General features: G+C 41.7%; 1 long non-coding RNA gene across 1 annotated transcript in view; it reads left to right on the top strand.

The window, feature by feature from the left end:
* Positions 1–463: 463 nt before the first annotated feature.
* Positions 464–11,902, top strand: part of LOC106043560 (uncharacterized) — a 73,586-nt gene continuing 62,147 nt past the window's right edge. The window contains exon 1 of the long non-coding RNA XR_001211752.3: positions 464–1,373. This is a non-coding gene — a long non-coding RNA (uncharacterized lncRNA). The remainder of the gene's footprint in view (positions 1,374–11,902) is intronic.

The following is an 11,902-nucleotide window of genomic DNA, read 5'->3' as shown; positions in this document are numbered from 1 at the left end:
TCTTCCAGAATAGGTACTCTTAGAAATTAATTATGGTCATAAAGCTGCCAATTCTCTTTCTTTTCATAACATTCAGTCTTATTGCTGAGGCAGAACTGATCTCTACAGCTGAAGTTCTTCATCTTAGTAATAGTCCCTTAAGTCATTCTGTGGTGGTGGTCATATTCTTTATTGGCCTAAAAGTACAAACCCCACAGCCTATTAAAATGTGTCAAATATTTCAGTGAACGTCATTAGAAGGTTTCCACTAATCATAGCTGTGGTTGTGCTCTTAAAAACTATATGTGAATTGATTGAAGGATAGTGTTAGGATTGGTCAATTCAAGAAAGAACCGATTATACTTTGTCCCAATTGAGTCACTGACCCTACAGATGAGAGAAGTTTTAATTTCTTTTGAGAACGAATCTTTACTGGAATGTAGTTTTTAGTCATTAGACTTTGAATATTGCAGTGTTTGGTAATTCTCTGGGCTTTTTCAATATCATATTTATATTATATGAAGAAATAAATATATACTACATGTAACAGAAAAAAAAATACTAATGATCTTACCAAACTCCTCATGAAGCTGAAGTCAGCTAGAGGGAGATAGAGAGGTCATCTTACCTGCTCAACACCAGAAATGCATACAATTATTCTAGGTAAAGATACGGTATCTAAACGTAACCACATTATGTGCCTTGTAATTTGGGTAAACCACCTACCAATCAGAGATCTATGAGCAATGATGCACGGTGTAAGGGTTAAAGCCAAGGGCAGGGAACTAAGGCGATGTGCTCTCTGTCTCCTCATGAACTGTATGACCTCTGGCAAATCACATACAACTGCACTTTCAGAAATGGCCTCTAATTTTCTGTTCTACTTTCCAAGTATCCTTAATTCATTATGTCAATGACTTTAGGCAAGAGGATATAAATATTGGGCCAGCGTCTGACAAAGGGAAGCACAGAAAGATAGGGATAAAAAAATACTTTGCTATTTCTTTGCTGTCCAGTTTTATGATGAAGATGTAACAATAAATCTTTAGTAAGCTCAGCTGCATTTGTAGAAGCTCGCAATTCACTGTTTACTACTATTAATGAGAATATTTGAAACCATTTATTTTGAAAGATGCAGACTTTCAGGAGGAACATGATGTCTACCAGCTGGGACCATGATGCAGCCCAGAAACACCTGATGCTAGCAGAGAAGCTCAGGAAGGGAGGGTGCTTTGGGGAGGCCTATCAGAAGAGGAAGGAAGAGGGGAAGTAGTGAAAAAGAAAGCACAGGTTTGTCTTAGGTGTTGGTGTGGAGACTGGGGGCTGAAGGTTACAGAAAGTTTGGACGTTTCTTCTTGGCTGTTTCTGAAGATGGAGGCGGGGGCTGCTTTAAGGTAACGGGGCTGAGCTGTAATAAGCCTGTCACTAAATACAAGCTTGAGGAGGGGGTTGCATTGTGGGGTGTTTTTGTCTTTTGGCTGCTTGGAAGGGATGATCTGCCCAGGGCTGCTGAGCTCAACTTGGTTGTAGTGGCTGAGCACGTACTGAGGAGCTACATCTGTGATAATGAGAGCCACGGCCTCCTGGGTCTGAGCATGATGGCAGCCTGTGCCTTGTCCCTGGGACACAGCTGGCTGTTTGCTTTCTCTTGTGCTCGGGGAAGCAATCCTGCAGGAAGGAAGCTTGCTTGTTGTGCCTTGAGCCTAGGGGTGGCTTCCCATCCACCGCTGCCTTGCCTTGTGTGTAAAGGAAGGGGACTTGAGAAGGAGGGCATGGCTGGCTGACATGGTGAGGAGCTGTTTTTTTTTTCTTTATTATTATTATTATTATTATTTTTGAGCTCCAAATCTTGCTATTTTGAAGCCTCCTAAAGCTTGTTGCTTTGATGACTGACTCTGAACACCTGAAGGGGAGCAGTTCATTTGCTTGGCAGTGAAGCCTGTGAGTGCCTGGGGCAGAACAGCCTGGTGCACTGTCCTTATTTAGTGCTGTGACTGGGAGCTGAGGGGCAAGCAAAGCCACGAGCAGGATGTATGGCGTAGAAGACAACCTGCGCAGGTACAGAAAGACTCCAAGCAGTCTCTCACTAGAAGCGTTCAAATAAGACAGCCTAAGACCCAGTGTAAGTCCTGGTGGAGCAGTGTCATGGCTTTGTAGGCTTCAGAGCAGAAGTTCAGCTTGATCCATGCCTGCTGAACACAGAGGAGTCTTTCTGGTTCAACATCACAGTGCCAAACTACCCTCTTTAGTGAAATACTTGCTGGTAATGGCTGAAATTGCCATTGACTATCCTGTGGTACAGGGAATTTGTATATGTCCTAACAGCTTTCTAATAAATTGAGATTTTGGAGAGGGAGTAATTGGGCAGCATGCAGTATCACTGTTAGGTATTTCCAGTAGCGAACTGACTTCTCTTGATCTGTCAGCTGGTGTTTACAGCCTGGAGGATCAGGCCCTTATTCTGATGCATGAAAAATTTGGTAATTATAAACAATGGAGCAGCTGGGGGAAAAAAAAAAACAACAGCAGTATGCCTCTCTGAGTCAGGTTTGCTTGATGAACCAGAAGCTCCTCCAGAATCAACCCTCTAGGACTGGGAGTTGCAAAAGTGCCTGTGGCCAACATTTTCTCCCCCGCTTTTCCCCCCATTCTTTGTTCTCAGTATTTGACAGTCTGGAGGCTGTGTTTGTAACAGCCCATTAGCTTTTTGGCTCTCAGCTGCTGAGATGAAGCTCACCAGAATGTAGAACAAAACCACAAAACCCAGAAGCGTGAGGAGGAAGAAGAAAAAGAAAACCTGGCATGACAGCGTTCCTGGATTAGTATTTACCCCTGTTGAACTTGGAGTTAAATGGATGGGAAGGGAGGTCATCAGTGGTAGGCAGTCTCGTGTGCACAGGAGACTGAAAGATGGTCAAATGAAGATATCCGGCTTGCTTTTCTACTGCGTATCGGGTCTGTCTTGTCCTGTTGATCTGAATGAACTCACTTCTGTGGGGAAAACAGAAGGCAGCCACGATACTTCAATAATAAGCTGCTGTTCCTCTGTGTGTTGATCAAGATAATGCAAAACCTGCCGCACTATTCGATAATACCTTGAGCTTTTTGGATGCCCAGTAATTTTGCTGAATCCTTACAGTAAGGTAAAACGTGGGATATAAAAGACACAGAATTTGTGTATTGTATATATAGCTTTTGCCTCGTACCTCCAGACTGATGATACACGTCGGTTCAGGCAACGGGTGTCCACGTGGATGCAACAGCACACGCTGAACTTTAGTGACAGGGAAAATAATCGTAGCTCTCCTACTAGCTGCTGTAATTTAGCACTGCATAACAGCACTGCTCTACCCATCTGACCACGTATCTGGAGGAGAATGAGTGACACTACCATTGTTTGTGTTGTCGTGAAATTGTTCAGCTACCACGGTAGCTCAGCTGCATAATCAATCATTTCCAACAATTAAAACAATGCGCTTAGTTGGCAGCTGACAACCCGAAGTGCCAGCTGCCAATTTCTCTAGCTTGTGGATTTGTGGGTTTAAAAATTGCACGTGGATGGGAGTCACCCGACATTTCTTTCTTTGCATAATAACTTTTCTTGCTGCATCTCAGAAGTGCTCATCAGAGGGCACGACAGACCAGTCAGCACAATTGTTGATGCGAGATCGTGTTAACGTGAAAGCCGTAACTTTTGTTAGTGGCACAATGGCACTGCTTTCTGCATTTCTAAACGAGATGGATAAAGAGGTTAAAGAACAGCTGTGATAACTATTTTTATGACTGGCTTCTCCTTCTAGTGAAAGAGGATTAGTTGTATGCATTTTCAGTTTCTAAGGAATATTAGAGTGTTTATTTATGGCTCTTGGTTTAATGTTTCAAAAATTGCTTATGATGAAGAGTTGACACATCTTGCTGCCATTCATCTTTAGGAATCTCTTTTCCTGGAGTAGAGTTGCTAAAATTTCCTGCCCTCTGAAATGGTTTCAGTAGAGTAGCTATTTCTACATCGTCTTTAATGTATTTCCCCAGGTAGTCCAGCACCTATCTGTATTATGATGCTTTTCTTCAGGAATGGCGATGAGCAAATATTTGGCTGGAAATCTTTCTGCTTTGTCCTCTTGCACTTACTGATGTCTTACCTACGTGCTACAAACGTGTCAGGCTGGGAGGTGTGCGTGGTGGGGAGGTGGAAATCTGTATTAGGATTCTGCAGTTTGACTTCCCAGCTTCGTGTAGTATCTTACAGATTTCCAAAGGCTACGTGTCAGGCTTGTCGCACTTCAGCAAGTGTAAAGTCAACAAGGAGCTCAAGGAGAACTTGGTATCCTATGCTAGACACAGCGGTGACTTAATGAAAGGCAGGCAGAAAGATGGGATTGAAAAACGTTGGGTGGGGGATGAGGAAATGGTTGATATGCCTCTGCAATAATAAAAGGTGTGTTTACAGTAATGTTTTATAACACTGATGTCTGCTTTTTAGGGTAAAGAATGCTTAGTGTCTCACTGCTTACAGCACGTTGAGGAATGCTTTTAAGCACGGTGGATTTTGCAGTGGTGGCAGCGGACAGCAGAGATTGCCCTGCAGCTGTTGAGCTCGGTGCTTGCTTTAGGACTGAGACACAGCCCTGCTTGCGTGTGAAGCTGTGGCTCTCCGGCACTGCTGGAATCTAAACCGGTTCCTTACAACCAATAACAGCACTTCTAATTATGCAAGTAGTATAAGCAAATCTCACACTGCGGGTCATAAATTAATCACAGACTTGGGGAATACTTCTTTCCTTCCTGCTCGCTCATATGTGAGAGTGCACTGTGCTGAATGCTGTAAAAGGAGGAGTGGTCCTTGGTTAACAGGAGCTGAGCAGCTGCTGCTCCTCAACGAGCAGGTACTGGGTGGGAAGGGCTGGTAGCTGCAGGGCGCACGCTCACAGCCTGTGGTCCTACACCTGTGGTCCTGTTAGACCCATATCTGTTTTGACTCTGCTGCACAAGTGCAGCTAGTGGAAGGCTTGTGGCTGTGCAGGTTTCCATCTAAGGTGGCTAGCTTTTTTTCTTTTACGTGCACATATTTGCTCTCTCGAGACTGCCTGCACCATTGTAACCCAGATCACTGGGTTCGTTCTGTAAGACTCATGGCATATGTATTCCTAAGGGCAAAATCCAAATGGAAAGCACCTTTTTTCTTTTCCACAACTTTTTTTGACATCTCTCTTTCACATTTTTTTCGATTTCTACAGTTGCAATATTCTTAAAACACTTATTTCTCTTACTGTTTTTCTTTATGTTTTTTGTTGGTAGGGAGTTTTGAAGTGAAACCTAACTAGTTAGGTTTTTGATCATGTATCACCTGTAATTGTTCAGTTACTGCAGATGCTTACAGAATGAAATCAATGCTGCAGAAACACACGGTGATAGAAATCAATCTACTTATGTTGTTACCTGCCTGCGTTTCAAGGTTTACTTTTCTCTCTTTCCCTATTTTAATGGAATGGTTTGTAAATTGGTGTGTTGAACTACCTATATATTGATTTTTAGACTTACTGAATGTACCTCTTTCCAAGAGCTTACTTTTCCCTTGTCTTAACTGTGTTAAGCTTTGGGCACTTACTTTTAGTATATATTGAACCTCAGTGTCTACTTACTTTGCCAAATGGTCTTTATATTCAGTGGCATGTCTCAAATATTTGTCCTTTAAAAACTAGGTAGACTCTGTTTTAACTTGCCATTTAGTTTGTAATCCAATAGAGTATATTCTCCTCCAAAGAACAGTGTGTTTCAAAGAATAGTAAGGACTTTGTGTATTTAGTTCTACCTTCTTGCTACAGCTGTTAGGTGTGCATTGAGGCATGGATGAGATTTTTGCTCTAAGGAAGCGAGAAACAAAGCTTCTGTTCCTGTACCTACAGCCTTGTGGGCAGGCTCTTGAATCTTGGGAAGAACCTCATTGCCTTGGTACTTTAGCGTGCATTTCTTTCAGGTGTTGGGATTAAGTAAAAGCCATCACAAAAAAAAAAAAAAAGAATCAGAGTAGGTTGCAAAGAGGATTGTTTCTTAGTTGTATTCCTTTCTTCTCTTCTGAGAGGTTTTGTTGGGATCTGGTAAAGAGCTGCTCATTGAGTGAGACATGATCGAAAAGCAAGAGGCACCTAGTACTTAAGAAACAAGAAGGGACTTTGAAATTAAAGAGAAACAAGATAAGGGAAAAAAAAAAAAAAACAACAGGAAAAACAATATGGATGCTGCCTTTGCAGTAAATGAGTTGGCAGAAGCTCGAAGAAGAACAGGTGTGATAAGGACACTTTTTTCCGGAACACATCTCTACAGTGTCCTGTGAATCGGCGAGTTGTTTGAGATTTGTTTTGCTGATCTGGTAAAGAGGGGCCCAAATCATAGATGCTCAAGTTTATTATCAGCATTATAGAGGATCTTTGAGGTCCATTTTGTGGTGATTCTTTCCTTGCGATATAAACGCTATGTTGAAAGCCCTTTTTCACGAGTGAACTGTTCCTGAATGTCTGCTCAAGGCATGGGGGTTGAAGTATTTCTATATTTTTAGCTCTCTTCTATGCTTGTGGTTGTTATATGCTAATATGTTTGTTTCTTTCCAGCCTTTAGAATATTCGTTTCACAAAGTCTAAAATTTGACACCTGCTGTAGCTTGTATTATCACTTTCACCCTTAGAAACCCAGAAATTATTAAGGTGGAGTAATTGCTATCCGATTATATAATAACTACTTTAATCCAGCAATCATAATATGATTTAAAATGAACCCTTTTGTGCAATTGATTTTGGAATAATTACTGTTATATTGTACTTCTGCAAGAGTTATTCTCAGTTAACCACTTGAAAATAATGTGCTCTACTTATTGGAAAAAAAAATCTGGTTATTCCCCAAAGCTCAATATTCTTCCCACATCTGTGCCTCAATTGTTGGATGGTGACTTGAGCCCTTCTGAAACAGGCTCCTTTCTGTATCCACTCTAGGAGATATCAATTGGCCTAATTCCTAAATGTAGCCTTTTTTATTATTTTTTTTTTCCTTCTGAAATAGGGATGGTGTGTGTTTGTCAGTTATGTTTAAGCGTGAAAGAGGTAAAGACAAGAGGAAAATATTTTCTTTCTTCCCTCCTATCTGGACACTTTCATTTGTCTTCTGTATATGTATAAAGTTTCCTAGCAAGGCTGTCAGATCAGGATCTGTCCATCTCTTTGAAGTAAGACTGACTAGGAGGTTGTCCCCACGCTTTTCTTATTGCTGTATTACGTGGTTCTTCACAGGTCTGTGATCTGTTGACATTTTAGGTGCTGAGCACTTGCGTAAATCTCTACAAAAATGGAAGAAGAAACTTTTACCTTGTTTATCCATAGAGTTCTCGTAATTGGTGATGGAAGGAGATGGTGGCAAGTGAAAGATTTCCAAGTTAGCAAGGAAAATAGTCAAAATAGTAATGAAAAGGAAAGGTCCTTCAATTTTCTATCCTGCCCTGAGTGTCTTGAACTGGGCAGTTGCACAATATAGGCTGAATGAAGAACAGGGAAGGAAAAGACTCAGTGCTAGTGAGTTCAGTGGAAAAGTCAGCATCTTGTGCTTCTGAACTCTTACATTTATATCTTGGTGGAAAAGGAGATTTTCAATAGGGGAATTGCAGGCAATTTACATGTTCTCAGCTTTTTCTGAATCCACAGATGATCTTCTGTTGTGGCCCTTTTCCTCATGTGCCTCTTGACATGAACTACCAGCCAGTAAAATTTTTGCTTTTTAATATTTTTAAAAATATTTTTAATAGCTGAAAAGTAAAGCTGAAGATGATATTTCATACTAAACTGTGTGCCTTATCTTAAGCACAATATTATATCTCTGTAGTCAGAATCTGCCATGTACAATGCTGCTGCTTACGGTGATCTGCATGGATGTACCTACATGGAACTCAGTAACCGGTGTGACTGCAGAGAAACGGGACTTAAAATATTCTTCCTGGTTGTGTTGGTCTTGCAAGCTATTGGGAAATAATAAAACAAGCAAGCTAGAAAGTCACTTAGTTCTGAATAATGCCTGCTGGTTAAGAGGTTATAGCTCAATAACGTTCAACACAACTGCAATTTACAGTGGTGATTTTAACTGGCAAGAGTACAACTGCTCAGGATGGAAACGTGCCAGCCAGGGCAGCTGCTGCTGGTTGGCGGATCCTCGGCTGGCTCTGGTCGGGGAGCTGGGCTGCTTGCAGCCGCCTTCTCCCATGTTGCATGGCTAGGGAACCATGTGCTGGTGTCTCAAGCAATTTATGTGTGGTTCCTCTCCTTTTACCTAGCCTTGAGAATAAGGCTTGTCTCAAAATACTCGTTATACATCAGAGTAAGAAAGCAGAGTAAATCACAATAAAATGTCATGTAAAGATTTTTTTTTTGCATATGTTTTAATTACTACATTCTCTGTCTGGAAATTGCACAGATGAAGAAGATTAAGTGGAAGACAGATGAAGGATATGTTGGAATGAGTGACAAGGCGTTATTCTTACTGAAACATCTATTCAGTGGCAGCATTTGTTTGTTGCTATTAACCATGATAAGCTAATGGCTCTTTGTGGAAGACCCCAAATTAAATCTCGGATGTTCTTTATGGATCACCTTTGGAGTGCTTACAGGAAAAGATAGTGCTTAAAATGAGATCCAAGTTCTTAACAGCTTTAGTTGTACATATATGTAGACAAGATTGTTGTATCTCTTCAATGAGCTCAAACATTCAAAAATTTCAAAGCACACGAGCAGGCTGACAAAACAAAAGTGAAAGGCTGATAACCATGTCTTGTATTGATGTTGCTGCAAGCTTTCCCTTGTTCCCTGTAGTATGAGGACAGAGTAAATAATTTACAAGACTCACGTTAGTCCTCATGGCAATGCTAAATGATTCTTTCATGACTTGATAAGTTTCTTCTGGGAAGAGCTTTGAATGCTTTTGGAGCTGTGGTGTTGAGGTGTGTATTCCTTTGGTCTATCTACTTTTAAATGTGTTTTACCCTACCCTTTTAAGATGTGTAGTTACGCATTTCACTGTATCTTAAAGGTCATGCTGAAAATTCTAATTACTTGAGTAAAATATGATGTATTTTAAAGTACAGTTCAACTTGTTATTGAAATGTAAGGCAGGTCGTTACTGAGAGTGTAAAGCTAATGCTAGCTGAGTCGGAAGTTGCGTTGCTTGTACTTCTTTCTTCTGCCTGTGTGCAGCAGAAGAGTGATGCTAAGCTAAAGCACGTAATCCTCTTTGATAGACCTGCATGTCTGCTCAACCCTTGTGAATTTAGTGTTGTGGCAAAGTTTCTGGAGCAGGCTCCCCCTCGTTTGTATCAGACTCATTCATTTGTGTGAGTGTTGGCATTTCCACGGCCGGTGGACTCAGATGGACCCAGTGGCAGGCCTGTAATGGTCACTGCATCTCCGTGTGCTGGTGACTGCTGTCTGGGACATGGTCAGTGTCTTGGGGGTCAGAAAGTCTTTAGGGACATGTTCTGCTTATCTTAACTGCTGTGCTGGGGTCACTGCCAGAGAAAGCATGTTTATAGCTTGAATATTTTATTTTACTGTTGCCCTCCTGAAGGCATCTCTAATTTCTTCAGGTTCATGGGCTCCACAAGACGACTCCTGATTCCTCTGCTTCAGGCAGAGTTCCCTGACTCAATGCCAATCTTCCCTGACAGTGTTTTTCTCTACATTTGCATCGCCCTTTGGATTTTTATGTCTGATCAGCACCGTCTGGTTTTGGCACTTTCTTGACACCCTGAGGAAGTTTGAGGAATGGTGTGTTTTTGGACTATTTTCCACTGTTTCCTCCCTAAAATCCTTCTATTAAAATAAATAAGTTATTTATAGCAGAGCTCTTGAGCCAGGTCAGCCTCTAGTGCTTAGAAATGCAAAGCTTCTGTGAGTCCATATCGTCAGTGGTTCTCTTACATGAAGTGAGGAAGGTGAGCAGCAAAGAGCTGCTGCATCTGCATGGACCACCACCATATAGCGCTCCCTTGGAGACAAGCCCTGGGACATTTATAACACCTCTTTTGGCCTCTCTTTGGCTGTGGATTTCCTGCTGGATTTTCTGCTTCTTGGGAGAGAAGAGCTGTAAGTTATCTCTGTGTGACTGTCTTGTCTTTCAGACTTTTTTCTTCAGGAAATCTATATGTGAAGTGAAAGTACATGTCTAGGCAAAAGCAGTGTATTGATGTTCCAGGTCACATTGCTGCAATTTTCAAATGAAGGGAATAAATCCAAGGCTTGAATGCATGCTCTAGGATCAAAGGTTTCCATCCTGTTTTCCTCTTTGCTATTTTTTTTTCCCAACCCATTTTCTAGAACTATTTACTATTTCAGTCCTTCCCCTGCCTCCCCTAAGTTTTATTTCCATTTTTTCCCTTAAAATAAAAAAAAAAAAAAGAGCACGGGGGAAACTTGCTCCTACTGAGCCCAGGAGATGGCAGAACGCTGTAAATACGTCTTGATAACAGTAGTTCCTTCTTTTTCCATATAAAAAGAAATGGAGGAAGATGATGTGTGGCTCTCTTCTTTTTTAACTTGCATCTCTTCGCTCTTTCTAACCTTGGGCATCTTTCCATCACTTAAAGAACTTGAAACTATGTGCATTTAGTGCAAAAATCCTCAGGCTCAAACTTCTGGCAAACGCTTGCGGTTGACCTGGTGATGGAGAGAAAGTCTGCTGGGGGATACTGGTGGCAAGCAGGGGCACTCGGGGTCCTCGGAGCACCAGGGAGCAGCTCTCCAAGGGAGGTTCTCCTGGGCCGCCTCCAGCATAGCCTTGGCTTGAATTTAAAGTGGCTGCTTCGTTCAAAAACCCAGCGCTGTGTTGGCCAGCATCCCGTACTCGAACTGCCTGCAGAACAGTATTGTTCAGATGCTGTTCTCCAGCAGTGACCAGATGCACCTACTGAATAATCACATTTGGATTTTATTGCTTCATATTTTTAACTTAAGCCCTAAAATGCTGAGACAGCTAAATGTGTTCTGAGCCACTTCATGAATCCCAATCATTCAAACATATGACCTGCGTTCACTTGGTAAGGATATACTCTTCAATGTTTTTGCAAGAAAAAGATGATTTCAACAGTATTTTAGGCTAGGATTTACAAGATTTTGTCACTAAAATATGCATTTTTATGCTGTTTCCACAACATGACTTTGATTTTATTGCTAAAGTGGTATAAATTTTGCTGTGAACACTCCCAGTCTGCTAGGAAATCTTTTTTTAGGAAGAAACAACTGTAGCTGCAGTCCTACACTGATGCTTTAGTGGCCCAAGATGAGCTGTGTTTAATACCTGACTATTACGAGCAGAAAAGGGAGGAAGGAAATGTTGTTTTGAGTGATTGTGGGTTTCATGTGATGTCGTAGAAGATAATGTCAAATAGTGACTAATAAGACTACCACCTATCAGGATTATTTGAAATATCAAATCAGGGTGACAGTAACAAATCGTCCTTTTATGCTATCTCTGTAGTTAGATGAAGTGTTGCCAGTCACTATCACTGCAGTGGTATTTACAGAGGGCCATGGAACTGCTGCCTTAGCCGAGGACTTCTCTTAGAGCTGCTTGTCGAAGGACTTGGGAAAGGGGTGCTGAGCTCAGGTGTGAAGCGTGCAGAGGTGGGGTGTCTGTCTCTGGTGCTGCTGTAATGCCTGATAAGAGTCCTGTTTGTGCCTGGACTCATCAGTTCAAATGAGCTTGTCTTCTGAATAAACAGAAGCATTTTTTCTCGCTGCGGTGCTGGAGACCTTAAAGGGAAAGGTGTGGAGGAAAATGTTGGACGGTTCCCACACTACGTACTGACTGCATGCCTAGTCTTGTGTTTTGAAGAGGGATGTAGATCCCTGTGTTTGGCTCGTCCCCACAACTATTCAGGTCTTCAACTTCTTGT

This window comes from Anser cygnoides, chromosome 9, assembly GCF_040182565.1.
Source record: "Anser cygnoides isolate HZ-2024a breed goose chromosome 9, Taihu_goose_T2T_genome, whole genome shotgun sequence".
Taxonomy (NCBI): domain Eukaryota; kingdom Metazoa; phylum Chordata; class Aves; order Anseriformes; family Anatidae; genus Anser; species Anser cygnoides.
The sequence above is the reverse complement of the archived record's forward strand: the minus strand, read 5'-3'. Positions and strand labels throughout refer to the sequence as shown.